This window comes from Ahaetulla prasina, chromosome 1 (assembly GCF_028640845.1).
Source record: "Ahaetulla prasina isolate Xishuangbanna chromosome 1, ASM2864084v1, whole genome shotgun sequence".
Taxonomy (NCBI): Eukaryota; Metazoa; Chordata; class Lepidosauria; order Squamata; family Colubridae; genus Ahaetulla; species Ahaetulla prasina.
In genome coordinates this window covers 94627185-94641354 of record NC_080539.1, presented here as the reverse complement: position 1 = coordinate 94641354, position 14170 = coordinate 94627185, and the positions used below count along the sequence as shown (strand labels likewise).

The 14170-nt window shown below is 41.0% G+C and overlaps 1 protein-coding gene across 5 annotated transcripts in view; it reads left to right on the top strand.

The window, feature by feature from the left end:
• TIAM2 (TIAM Rac1 associated GEF 2) overlaps positions 1 to 14170 on the top strand; it is a 238716-nt gene that overhangs the window by 70430 nt on the left and 154116 nt on the right. For 4 of the 5 annotated variants that reach the window (XM_058168985.1, XM_058168944.1, XM_058168975.1 and 1 more), the window contains exon 1: positions 8701 to 9141. The exons of the other annotated variant lie outside the window; for it this stretch is intronic. The gene's annotated coding sequence lies outside the window, so the exon portion shown is untranslated. Of the gene's footprint in view, positions 1 to 8700; positions 9142 to 14170 lie in introns of those variants that run through there. 5 annotated transcript variants of the gene reach the window in all.

The window sequence follows — 14170 nt, the reverse complement described above, 5'->3', positions numbered from 1 at the left end:
AGCATTATTTAAAAACATTTTCATTAGGTTTTCATAAAATTCCCCGTGACAATTTAAATTTCTGAAAATATACTATTTGTATCTCCTGCGCATAAGTTTAGTTCACATTACGTAAGTGAAACTAAATGGCGCTATAGTGCGACCACAAACAAAAGAGCCTTGTCCCAGAATAGCTCGCGCATCTCCCCCACCACCCAGCTGTAACAGACAAGCAGAGCTGGTAGCCAGCGCCCCTCCTAACCCCAATCCACGATGTGCGAGAGGCATGCGCAGATGACGATACATGGCGCATTACTGTGGAACCGGTGGGCGGTTAGAAAATTTTACTACTAACAGAGATACAAAAGTGGGCGATAGTTATAAAAAGGTTGACTACCCCTGGTCTACGTCTTTGTTTTTGTGGCTTCTGGACATTAGCCAGGAAGGGCCTTTGGCAGCTTGCCTAATTGGACCAAGGTTTGCGAGATAACTGAGGAATTTGTGTTGGGAGGCATTTGTTTTACTTTGAGTTGAAGGAAGCTGGGAATGAAGTAATTCCCAGCTGTTCGAATAAAGTTTGTTTGTTTTTCCAAGGACTAAGTTTATTACTACCTACTTGGGCCTGGGTCACAACAGCTAAAGCTAAGCAAATACCCTAATAGCAATTTGGAAAGGTGCCACTTTGTAGGCAGTTCTCTAGTCTAAGTAAGAGCTAGTTTAATGAGTGACATTTCAGAAATCTGTCAAGGTGGTGGTGGTATTGTCAGCCATTATTGGTCTTCATTTTTCTATTCAGGAAGTTTCAGCAAGAAACGCTGTGTGAAAAAGACATGATGTCAAAGAGACTATTTGCAATATGGGACACCTCAAGGCAAGAGAATCCTTCTGATCACCCTTAGCTCACACTTGTAGTTTCCTAGAAAGCAATGCCTTTTGGGGCTGCCAGACTAAACCTGGCACCCAGAATTTAGCTGCAGATTACATGTGCCGGGGAGAACATCTTGGTCTAGTTGTAGGAAATATTTGAATGTAAATGTAATGGAAATTTAGAGGAGCAACTCTTATTTTTTTTAAAGGTCATGATAAATAAATAGCTTCATTAAAAAATAACCTACTTAAATGACTTGGATTTGGTACAAATATATTTGACCCCTATGAGCTCTTCTCTTCTAAGGGTTTCTGACCAAAACAGTAGCTGGGTTGTTCTAAGTGTGGTTTGTTGTCAGCCCTCTGAGGGATTATCTTTATTGTTATAAGGAGAATAACAGAATCCTCAGAATTCTCTCTGCCCCATTTTATACAAAATAATAACAAGGCGGGTTATGTTAAGTTCAGAAATGGTGTAGGGCAGTGATGGGCAACCTTTTCCGGACCAAGTGCCCAAAGCGAGCATGCGTGTGCCCGAACCCCCAAAATGCAATGCCCGCATGCCCCCTGTGCATGCCCCCTCACGCTTGTGCATGCAGCCCCCCACATGCACCCTGCCATTCCATGCATGCGTGGCAGAGACCCGAAGACCAGCTGGCTGGTGGAAGGCACACACGCAAGTGTGGCAAAGCTGAACTGGGATGCCAGCTCACATGCCCACAGAGAGGGCGTTGCATGCCATCTCTGGCACACGTGCCACAGGTTCGCCATCACGGGTATAGGGTCTCCTGCTTGGGTGGGGGGTTGGACTAGATGATCTACAAGATCCCTTCCAACTCTGTTAATCTGTAGTCTGTAAATTTCTTTCTCATACATTTTTCTTCCTCAGGGAGCTGAATAATCTTTTCTGAAAGTGCCCCCTTCATGCTTTGCTCAATTCTTCCCCATCCCCTAGGCCAGGTTTACATTCCTTTGCATTTATTTTACCATGCCTTATTAAACAATCCAGAATGACCTGCCTCACATATAGTTTATAAACTGCAGTTGGATTGGGTTCATATATTGAGGTAAAACCCCAAAACACGACATTATAGCTCAGTATAGCAATTTTCATTAAACCATTTCAACCATCCAGAGTCTTTTCATATTGGTCCAATCGTTTATGTTATTTGGCCTTTTTAAAACAGGTTAAAGATGGGATTGGTAATTACCATAAATAAATGTTGATCTTTTTTTTTATAAATCCTAATACTGTGTATTTTTTGAATCAGTGTCAGGAATAACTAAACTAAATCCAAAAATAAATTGCTTAATGGACTATGACATTGGCTTTGATCCAGTGAATTTTTACACTTTGCTTGCCTAATTGAATTTAGAAATCTTTTTGCTGCTGTCTTTTTAAACCATAATATTTAAAATAGAGAAAGTGCAAGTTTGATTATAAGCCATTGCACATCAAATTTTGCATATCTACAGACAAGTTAGATTAGATTTCTAAAGTGCTGCTATCAAGTAGCTTCTCAGCAGTTTAGAAAATATATCAACATAAATATTCCAGAATATAATCATTCAACAATTTAAGTTATAAAAATAATTATCTTTTCCTGGAAATTTTTTTTATAGTATTATGTATTGGGATATGAACTGAGAGATTCATGCTCCAGCTCCAGCATAGGAGCGTAATGGCGAACCTATGGCACGCTATACTCGGTGGGCACACGCGCCATCGCCAGCTGCTCTTCCGGGTTGCAGCACCCGCATGTGCGCGCCGAAACCCGGAAGGGAGCAGCTGGTTGGCGTGCTTGCATGCGACAGAACCTGGAAGAGAAGCTGGCCCTCTGGCGTGAGAGCTCCAGTTTCAGCACTCGGTGCAAAAAGGTTAGCCATCACTGGCACAGGATCTTCTCACGCTACTCTAGCAACATGGAAGGAAATAAAGTGTCTCCTTTCCTGTTAAAAACTAAATGTTGAATATAGACAAGTGGCTGAGAAGCAAATTTATCTTGTAAATAGATTTATAAAACGGTTACATTGAACATTAGAGAGAATGCTAGTTTTTGTTTTCATAAAGATCTTAGCATACAGTAAAGTTCATAATCTGAATAATTTATGTATATCTGCACATAAATGATTTCAATCTATTTGGATTAATTTTCTTAATTTTTCAAAATGATATGGAATTAAATTCCAATTTGGAACTGTGGTAATAAAACTGCTATTAATGCTAAACTAACCCAGAATATTAATACTATGAGGTTCCTTTCCCTGGCTCAAATCACTTTTTAAAACAATTTCCCATTATTTAGCTGCAAGAGCAACTTGCAATGCAAAGTCTCAGAATTATAAGCCATCCATCTGGTAGCAAGTATCTGTTTTAAAAAAGCTTTAGTTTGCTGCAAAAACACATCTCATTGCTAGATATTTAATACATAGTAATGGAGACTAGTCCTTCCTAGATGAACCCTAGAACCATATTTTTTGGAGTATAAGACGCACCTTTTTACCTCCAAAAAGAGGGTGAAAATCTGGGTGCATTTTATAATCCGAATGTAGCCCCGTCCACCCACCAGCCCCCACCCTTCGGACATTTTTGGGCAGTTCCAGGTGGCGGGGATCTGGGTCGGGGCACAGCCTGAGGAACAAAACTCTTTGGGACAGTTTGGAAGGGGGGAATCTGCCCGGCGGCTTTGATGAACAAGGCAGGCCCCACGGTTTGGGTCTGGTCACCCCTCTGGCCGCCCAGCGGGCAGCTCAGGCCAGACAATGGTTGCAATAACTTCATTCCAAGTGGGAGCCCCTAAAGTGAAACGTCCCTCCTTTCCAGCCACCACTGCCCATTGGCCTGATTCCCCAATGCAATTCTCAGAGCCACATTTCAGGCGGCGGCCAGTTCCCCTGCAATGTGCAGTGGGGAACCGGGAACCATTTTGGTTTCGGGGAGGGGATCGCAGCACTGCTGCCTGAAAATGCTTTCCTTCCCATTGCACATTGCAGAGCCGCACACCCTCGTCCTCCTTATTAGCAGACTCACCTTCTCTTTCCTCCTGGCCAGATCCACCGCCTGAAACACGATGTACTTTTTTTGGAATTGGGAATAGATTCCAAAGACAGCTTTCCTTCACGATTCCAAAGGAAAGCATTTTTGGGCGGCAGACCCATGATCCCCTTCCTGATTCCAAAAATGGGGTGTGCAGAGGCAAAAAAAGTGCGGCCCGCAGTACCTCTGCCAGTGAAAATGGAGCTCAGGAGGGCTACGTGCGGCCTTCTTGAGTGATGTCTGTGGCCCACTTGAGCTCCATTTTCGTTGGCAGAGGACTGCAGGCCATAACAGTGGAAAACAGAGCTCAGGAGCCCATTTTCGCTGGCAGAGTGCTCAGGCCACCACAGGCACACCCGACACACCCACCCTGGCCCCACCCAACCCAGCCCCTCGAGGTCAAACACAACTCTGATATGGCCTTCAATGAAATCAAGTTTGATATCCCTCATCTAGACTCTAGAGACAGCTGGATTCCTTTATACAGATAAAGGACATGATATTCAGCCTTTCAGTGTACTTCTATGAAATAAGATATTCCAATTAGCATTCATTCAGATATCTATAGATTAGTGTGAATGCTACCAAACATAAACATTCAAAATTATGATACCATTTAATGAGTAATCTACCATAACAGCCTCAATGCAATACCCAAGAGTTCTAGGATACTCTCCAAAATCAAATCAAATCAAATAAAAATGATTTATTTCTTTTTAATACTCACAAGATAGCCAAGACTCATTTGCATGTTATGTGAATTCAGCCCATGGAGTTAGTTTAGAGTTCAGCGAGTTACATCAACTTAGGCAAGTGAGTTTAGTAAACCAGGTTTTAGTGTGCTACACAAACAGTGTGAGAATTAGGTCAATTGTCTTTTTTCACTAAAAATAAATTATTAGCTGATTTTTGTAGCTGCTTTCCATGTAACATGAAATAATAGAATTGTTTGCACTATCTTTTCCTCGCATTGTGGTTGGCAATTTAATATAGCAAACAAGTTATTTCCTTTTTGGCAATGCTGAACAATTATTAATCTTGAAATGTTCTAGTATAGAGAATTCTGACATTTTCTTTGTTTTGTTAGGGAACACAAAACAAGCTTCAACACTCTCACGGCAAATTTATTATCAAATTTATTTGGCCATCCATCACACAGAAAGTGTATCTGGGCAGTGTACAACAATCCATTATAACAGTAAATAAGTAAAAAAATCAATACCTAAAATCAAATTATAAGAAAATACCATACAGAGAGCTAGGCAAGACATTTCTCTAACGAGAAAAGAACAAGGAATGATTAGGGTAAAGATCCCCACTAAGAGATACACAGTATCTTCTAAAATAATCCAATCATTGGTATGCAAAAATAAAAATAATTATAATAAGTGACATATCACTCATAAGTTACCTAGATGACCTAGAATGATGAAAATCATTAGGGGGAATCCTGCTAAGTCACCTCCAAATAAAATGAAATCCAACGCAATCCAATGGATAAACTTTAAAATTAGAGTTTGTCACAAAAATGTGAAGTAACAAAAACTATAGGCAGACTAAGAAGGAAATATGAACTAAAGACTATACAGTATCTGAAGCATTAAGCAAGCCAGAATTCAGGAAAAACCAACTATGAAGTCAAATCAGAGCCTAGGAAAATCACATTAAATAATAAAACTCAAATCAAACATGAAACTCAATTATATTCTTTTCTGTCCAGATGCATGTGCCCATCGCCAGAGATAAAAATCAGAATTCTTTCCAGAAAAGGCTGCTTCTTATAATTCAAGGATTCACTATAGAGATCTGTAGGTTCTGATAAGTATGTATAACTCTAGAGAATGGCAACATACAAAAAGCAATTACAAAAAGTAATCTTGCAAGACTGTGGAACAGCAGTTTAGAGGCAAGAAAAAATGGCAATGTAAAAGACAGGGGAGGCAGAATCTCATCTCGAAAGATAGCCAGAGATATTTTTGATAAAAGCTTAACTGAAATTTGATCTCATAGTGGTTACACTGAAAGCCAAAATATTCCAATGGAGAGACAGTCTTGCCCTCAACACTACACAGTGGTGGGAGTGGTTTAATGTACTGTAAAAACATATATTAGGGATTATGTCATTGAGGAATGAATGCCACATTTAATCTAATCCTGCACTAGAGGTTTTTTTGGTAAACATTTCAGGATGCAGAACAAAATTGTTACATGGTTATTTTCAGATTCTTTGCTTTTACAACTCAAATATCCTTCAAGATTCCATCTGGGCTCCTTTAACTTTGCCATTGTTTTGTTGAATTAATGCACATTGGCTTAGTACAGCTGCCACCCTCATAGATCTGCTAGCTGGAAAATAGATGTATAGGGTCTCCTATTTGAGCAGGGGGTTGGACTAGAAGACCTCAAAGGTCCCTTTCAGCTCTATTCAGATTGATATTGATTGATAAAGGCCAATTTAAATGTTTCCAAATGAATCAATATGATACATTGCCTCTTTCCCTTGATTTCTATTTTTTATAATAGTTTTCTTTGTAGGGTTCATCTTCACATATATCCTTTGTGTGAGCAAATATAATAATGAACTCTGAGCTTGCAAAAATGGGCTAATCAACAACTACTGTAATTCCAATTTCAAGCGCTTATGCTGACTAATTGGGAATGGCAGCCTCTTCAGATTTGGAAGACCCACTGGCTTTCGGTAAATTTGGAATCTTGATTAAAAGGGTGTGCACTGGACAAGAGCCTAAAGTATTATTATTATTATTATTATTATTATTATTATTATTATTATTATTATTATTATTATTATTATTATTGAATTTTTATACCGCCCTTCTCCCGAAGGACTCAGGGCGGTGTACAGCCGGAGATAAAATACAAAATATGTACAATTAAAACAAATTAAAACATATCAAAATTACAAAAACGGCTAATAATTAAAATTAAATTTAAAATATTTAAAAATATTAATAAAACCCCAATTTAAAATCAAACTATTATGCCAGTCCCGCTTGAATAAATAAGTATGTTTTTAGCTCACGACGGAAGGTCCGAAGATCAGGCACTTGACGTAGGCCAGGGGGGAGTTCATTCCAGAGCGTCGATGCTCCCACAGAGAAGGCCCTACCCCTGGGGGCCGCCAGCCGACACTGTTTGGCGGACGGCACCCTGAGGAGACCCTCTCTATGAGAGTGTATGGGTCGGTGGGAGGCATAGGGTAACAGCAGGCGGTCTCGTAAGTACCCGGGTCCTAAGCCATGGAGCGCTTTAAAGGTGGTAACCAAAATCAAGTAGATGTATAGTACTAGTTCTAGAATATATAGACTAGTGTTAATTTGAAAGTAAAAATTGCTCCAAGTTTACTTGTCATGCATAATCACAAAAAAGGCATTGTGATTAACTACTAGCCCCTCGAGACACAGATAACAAGGCAGCATGAATAGTCCTTGACTGACAACTATTTAGCCACTGTTCAAAGTTAAAATTACACTGAAAAACAGTGACTTATGACCAGTCCTTATACGTATGAACTGGTATGTATTTACAACAGTTGCAGTGTTCCATGATTCACATGATTGCCATCTGCAATTTCCCAGATGGCTTCTGACAAGCAAAGTCAATGGGAGAAGCCAGCTTAGTTTAACAACTGTGTGACTCACTAAATAGTGGTAGTTTCAATGATTTGTTTAACAACGGTGGCAAAAAAGGTAATAAAAATCAGGCAAGAGTCACTTAATAACAGCCTTGCTTAGTAATGCAAATTCTGGTCCTAACTATAGTCTTAGAGGACTACTGTATTTATGTTAGCTATGCAGAATGCTTTATCCTGTTGTGCTATTACAGCTAGTTTATAAAAAAATTTGTTCCACGAATCCATCTAGTGTTTTGACTGTGTTGCACACTGTTAAATAAGAGTTTATATAGCAGCTAAAAGTTTTATCACATAGACTATGATTATGCAACCTACTAAGCTAAAATGTGGTTGGCTAGTCTATGGTTTATTGTGCATAAATTCAGCTAACTAGGTTAAATAAGCAGTGGGTTATCTTTACATCTAGCCCCTCAAAATCCCTTCAGATATACAAACAGATACTTCATGTTTGCAAAACACAGTAAACTGCAAGCCTCAATTTAAGAGTAATTTTTAAAGCAAAGTCTCCCTCCCCTGACCATGATAATTAAAGTGGTTTGTTTCGATCACATAGCACAAGCTAACATGCAAGCTTAATGTCTATGGAGATTCTCAGTCATCCGGGTCATGGTTGTCCCAAAGGTCCCAAATCTTCAGCTCTAAGTTCTGAGCTGAAGAAGCTTCTTGGATGAGAAGGGAAACGTCTTCAAAGAAAAACCAGAAAGTCCAATTGCCTGTTGAAAAAGCACCTTTGGAACAACATGCAGGCTTGTTTTACCCAACATTTGATTGGAGAGTGAGGGAGAACGATACGATTTTTGCTTCAGAGAAAAATGAACCTCAAAGAGTTTTTACCATCGGTTAAAACTAAACCTAGACCTATATAACAGATTTATTTATTTTTTACCATAGGAGAAAAGGAAGCTTGGTCACACTGTAGATTTTTTTATAATTATTATTTTAGGAAAGGGAAGATGCTGGAGATTAAACCTGGAGTCTTCCTGATGCAGAACAAGTACTTTCCGCATATATTTTCTTTAATCTGGCCATTCACGGGAGTAAACCTCATCTAGACCACCCTTTTGCTCCTCGGCGTCTGTTAGAAAAGTTGGCTAACCCAATCCGGGCGGAGGACGAGGAAAGGCGGCTATCTTTAACGCAGCCGCAAAAGGAAGCACAAAGGAAGGAGCTTGGAGACAGGGGGTGGGTGGGAGCGGCGAATAAGCTCACTCTCGCAAGCCCCCTTCCCTTCCCCTCGCGCCGCCCGCAAGCCTGTGGAGCGTGAAAAGGGGCGAGGCGGAGTAGGAGCGCTTCAGAGGAGAGAGAAGAAGGAGAAGGAGGAGGCGGAGGCGGCTCGCTCTTGTCAGAAGCGACCGCACGAGAGCTGAGTCCGGGAGGAGTCAGTTCTTCGAGCAAACTTCAGGCTCCGGACCGCCTTCCCTCCCGCTGCTCGGTTTATTTTTTTGCAAGGAGCCAGCGCTCCTGGAGGCCTCGGAGCAACACCCTTCCAGTGCGGTGGGCTTGGCTCAAGCTGGTTGGGTTTGGGATTCTATCAGCCCGGACTGACGGACGGACGGACTCTCAGGGTGGAGAGCGCGGCGTCCTCCCCACACCGCCCGAACGGAAGGTAAGCGGAGCGCTGGCAGGGGATGGGTGGGGAACGGCGTGCCGCCTTTTTGGCCCTCAGGGGCGCGCGTCAGTCGCGGGTGGCCCTCTGTAGGCGCGCGGACGGCGTGGCTGCCTGCAGTTGAAACTTTCGGGGATTGAAGACGAGGACTCCGTTAAAAGGGCGAGCCTTTTAAAGCCCGTTAAGGCGAGGCGGGCGGCGTCGTCCTTGTTGTGGGGTCCAAGACAAGGTCGAGTTGAGTTCAAAAGAGTTGCCTGAGTCCCTAGGGAGATAGGGCGGTATATAAATGTGATAAATAAATAAAATAAATAAATAAATAAATAAATAAAAGACTGCTGGGTTCGCCTAAACGGGCTTGGTTACTTTGCGACACGTGTAAACCCAGTGAAGGAAGGTTTGGTCGCTTTTCTTTCTCCCTCCCTCAAACCGAGGGTGTTTCTCTGCGGCCAGAAATTCAGCTGGGGTGGGGGGGTCGGAGAAGGTTGGGGCTAGCGTAGAAGTTACCATGTTATAGTTACTTTGTTCTCCTTTGCTGCGGGAAGCGTTCGTTCCGCCGAAAGCGACCGGGTTATTTAAAAAGGTTGATTTTTTTCCTGCTCTGTATTCTCCGCGTTGCTCAGAGTGTGTATGGGTGTATCCCGAAGGCGCTTTTCAAAAGGCACCTGGACTTTCTTGGTTCTCCCCCCACACCCCGGAAACATTTCGCTTCTCATCTAAGAAAAGCTTCTTGCTGGAATTGAAGAAGCTTCTTGGAAGAGAAGCGAAACGTTTTCAAGGAAAAAAAAAACCCAAGAAAGTCCAGGTGCCTTTTGAAAAGCACCTTTGGGACAAACATGACCTGGATGGCTGAGGATCTCCATAGACACGTGTGTGTGTGTTTTCGTTCATTTAGACTGTCTGTTTGGATGGCAGGAATATTAATGTCCATGTGTAATAATACCATCGTTGCATTGCTTTTGTGCCTTTGCGTTGGACAGAACTTGAACAATCGTCTTCATAAACCTCACCACATTTCTAAGTTGTGTGCATGGCAAACCACAGGTTTAAGAGTACAGTATCCTCCTGAATTTCTAGAGTGGCAGTGACTTACTTCCCTCCCTGTGTTAGCTTGACTATATCGTTCACATAGTAGAAGCTAGCATTGTAGACTTGTTTTACCCAACATAATTAGCACAACACATAGACTTGGCTAGATTCTCTTTTCCTGTTCTATATGAACAAATTATTCTCCCTTCAACACCTCAATATCACTGGTTAACGCCTGGGTCAAAATCCTGCCTTTTTAAAGACTATAATCTAAAGGTAATTCTTTTTCACTTCTCCTAATTTGTGATGTATTAGAGATCTTTGGCATTGGGCCAGTATAATGAGTAATAGTAGTTCAGAAATACATTTTTATTTTATTTATCTGTACAGTTAAGACTGCTGTCCATCTCGCAGCAATGTTCCTTGCATGTGTGGTGAAACATTCATGTGCCAATGTGCATAGGACAGCCATACTTTGCATTATTGCTTTCATTTCTGCAGTGATTTTACATTATCTTGAGTGGTAACTTCTGGTTATCGTTGTTTCAGAACAAGGCATTCGTTCTCCCAGAGTGCCTGGTTAATTTCACTGCAGCCTTTTTGTCAGAAAATATCCAAGAAGATACTAAAAATAAGCCTTTTGTTATGAAAATGTTTCTGAACTTTTGCTGCTGGGAAATCCTCAGTGCCTGAACTGTACAAATACTGATTCACGGGGTATCTAGTTTACATTGGCTTGTAAATATTTTTCTTACTGCAGTTTATAATGGTTCCCTTGTGTGGTGGATACTCTAAAAGCAAGAAAGGAAAGAGAGATACTATTTAGTAATCTTTAAGTCTTCTCTAGAATTGTTCCTGGGTTTTCCCTTATCAAAGGTTGAAGAGATTTATTGAGTTTGTTTTTATGGACTTGAATGCAATTGAAAAGAGGATTGTTTGCTTGGTTTGTTACTTATGGTATTTAGCTCATCTTTCTTTGTCTTTGGTATTTGGATTTTGCACAATTGCTTATATTTTCCAAATTGTGATGCACAGTAACTGTTGTGTTTGTGTGTGGGCTTGTAAGACAAAAAAAATGTATGTAGCGTATACACCCAAAACAACACATTTCTTAGAACTCGTTTCTGACTGTTTCTGATGGTTATGTAGGTTGAGATTTAACATTTACAGGAATAAATAACTGTACATTGGGGACATAAAAAATAACCAAATGTTGGCGATAGCAGTACATGAGATTAAAAAATGCAAATTTTCTCAGGAATGTAGTTAATTATAAGTACTCTAAGAGAGATGATTGTATTTCTCAGATGTTTCTCTTAAGCAGAGAAAACATTAACATACTTAGTAGATGATGGTGACAAAGAACATTTACTTTTATGTATTGTTATAGTCTTGTATAACATCTCCTGATATTTAGTATAATATAAACTCTTTAGATACCTGGAACAAAAAGGTAAGCATAGATTTATTTAGCACACTAATTGAAGCTGGCTCATGAAGTTTGCAATGCAGATATAGATTCTGCATAAGTGTAAACCAATCTGATTCTCTGGTACCTCTGAGCACTTGGTGATGCTTTTATTATTTAAGGCATCTGATATTGTGACAGAGTGATTATTCACATGTAAGTGTCTGTATTCCCATCTGTCTTCTATTAAGATTGATGGCTTGGTCTTGCCCCTATAGCTGGCAATACACCAGGAACTGCTTCTCTTAATCTGTTCTGATTTTTGGACTCCTGCCACCTGTATACATTAACATGTTTACAAATAAAGTATATTATTTCTACACTTAAAAAGTAGCTCTGCCAAGGGAGAAAGATAGACTCAGTTGCCTAAGGTTTCATTAAAACATAGAGTCACGCAGTTACTGCAAGACTAATATCACTTGTATACCCATTACTTTATTCCCCTTTGGATAAGCAACTTTTGCAAAGTATAGAAATAAATTGCAATTTGAGGAAAGTAGAGGTATTAAATTATATAAATCCTAATAGATTCATTTTTATATGGTAAAGGTTTCCTTTGACTAGTCATGTGCAACTCTGGAGGTCAATGCTCATCTCTGTTTCCTAGTCGAAGGAGACAGTGTTGTCCAAAGACGCTTTCATGGACATGTGGCCAGCATGACTATATGCTGGCGCACATGGAACACAGTTACCTTCCCACAAATGGTACCTATTCATCTACTCACAGTTGCATTTTTTTGAACTTCTAGATAGGTGGTGGCGATGCGGAAATGTTGCACGCACTCGTTGGGGCCACACTCCGGCAAAGCCGAACTTCTGGGTTCTAGCACGCATGTACAACCGACAATCAGGTGGCCAGTCCACATGCGCAGGCTGGCTTTTGGCACTGCCACATGCACAAAGGACAGCTGATCATTGCACGCGCATGCTCGCCAGAAACCTGGAAGACGACAGGCAAGGCTGTGCATGCTGGGCGACATGGCTTCGTGTGCCACTTTGAGCATGCGTGCCATAGATTCACCATCACGGTTCTAGATTGATGGGCTAGGGCAAGATCGGGAGTTCGTCTCATCGTGTGGTGCTTGGGTCTTCAACTACCAACCTTCCAGTCAACAAGCCTTCATATAGCTTTATAAATTGGTTGTTTTGTGTCTTATTTTATATGGTGTTTTTAATCTGTTGTTGGCTACCCAGAATCACTGTGGGCAGCATAAGTGGTTAGAATGCTACTTATTGCAGGCTACTTCTGCTGATCATCGGCTGCCAGCAGTATGGCAGCTTGGGTCTCACTGGCTCAAGGTTGATTTAGCCTTCCATCCTTCTGAAGTCAGTAAAATGAGGACCCAGATTATTGAGGGCAATATGCTGACTTTGTAAACTGCTTAGAGAGGGCTGTAAAAGCACTGTGAAGTGGTATATAAGTCTAAGTGCTATTGCTATATATATATGCAATTTGCACTAACAACATCACCATTTCCTTTCCTTTCCTTTCTACCTTTGGAAACCCTTCCTGTTTCCATCCATTTTCATATACTCTTATATATTTTCAATAAATCACTAGAGATGTGCTATGTTCCTTCTTGCTTCAAACGCTCTACCATCATCCCAGTGCCGAAGAAGCCCACCATCAAGGAACTAAATGACTACAGACCAGTTGCTCTAACATCTGTAGTCATGAAAACCTTTGAAAGGCTAGTGCTTTCCTACCTGAAAACCATCACGAATCCGCTTTTAGACCCCTTGCAATTTGCATACCGAGCAAATAGATCAACAGATGATGCTGTTAATATGGCTCTGCACTACATCCTACAACATCTTGAGTCTCCAAAGACCTATGCAAGGGTCCTTTTTGTAGACTTTAGTTCAGCATTCAATACCATCATTCCAGACATTCTTCTAACTAAGCTAAACCAGCTACAGGTACCGGAACAGACTTGTAAGTGGATCACAAGCTTCCTAACAAACAGGAAGCAGCAGGTGAAGCTAAGCAAGATCACATCAAATACCTGTACAATTAGCACAGGGCCCCCCCAAGGCTGTGTGCTCTCCCCACTTCTCTTCTCTCTGTATACCAATGACTGCATCTCCAATGATCCATTTGTTAAGCTACTGAAGTTCGCAGATGACACAACAGTGATTGGTCTCATTCGAGACAATGACGAATCCGCATATAGACGAGAGGTCGAACGACTAGCCTTGTGGTGCAACCAAAACAATCTGGAACTGAACACACTCAAAACCGTAGAAATGGTGGTAGACTTTAGGAAAAACCCTTCCATACTTCCACCTCTCACAATACTTGACAACACAGTATCAACAGTAGAAACCTTCAAATTTCTGGGTTCTATCATATCGCAAGATCTCAAATGGACAGCTAACATCAAAACATCATTAAAAAGGACAACAAAGAATGTTCTTTCTGCGCCAACTCAGTAAGCTCAAACTGCCCAAGGAGCTGCTGATCCAGTTCTACAGAGGAATTATTGAGTCTGTCATTTGCACCTCTATAACTGTCTGGTTCGGTTCTGCAACCCA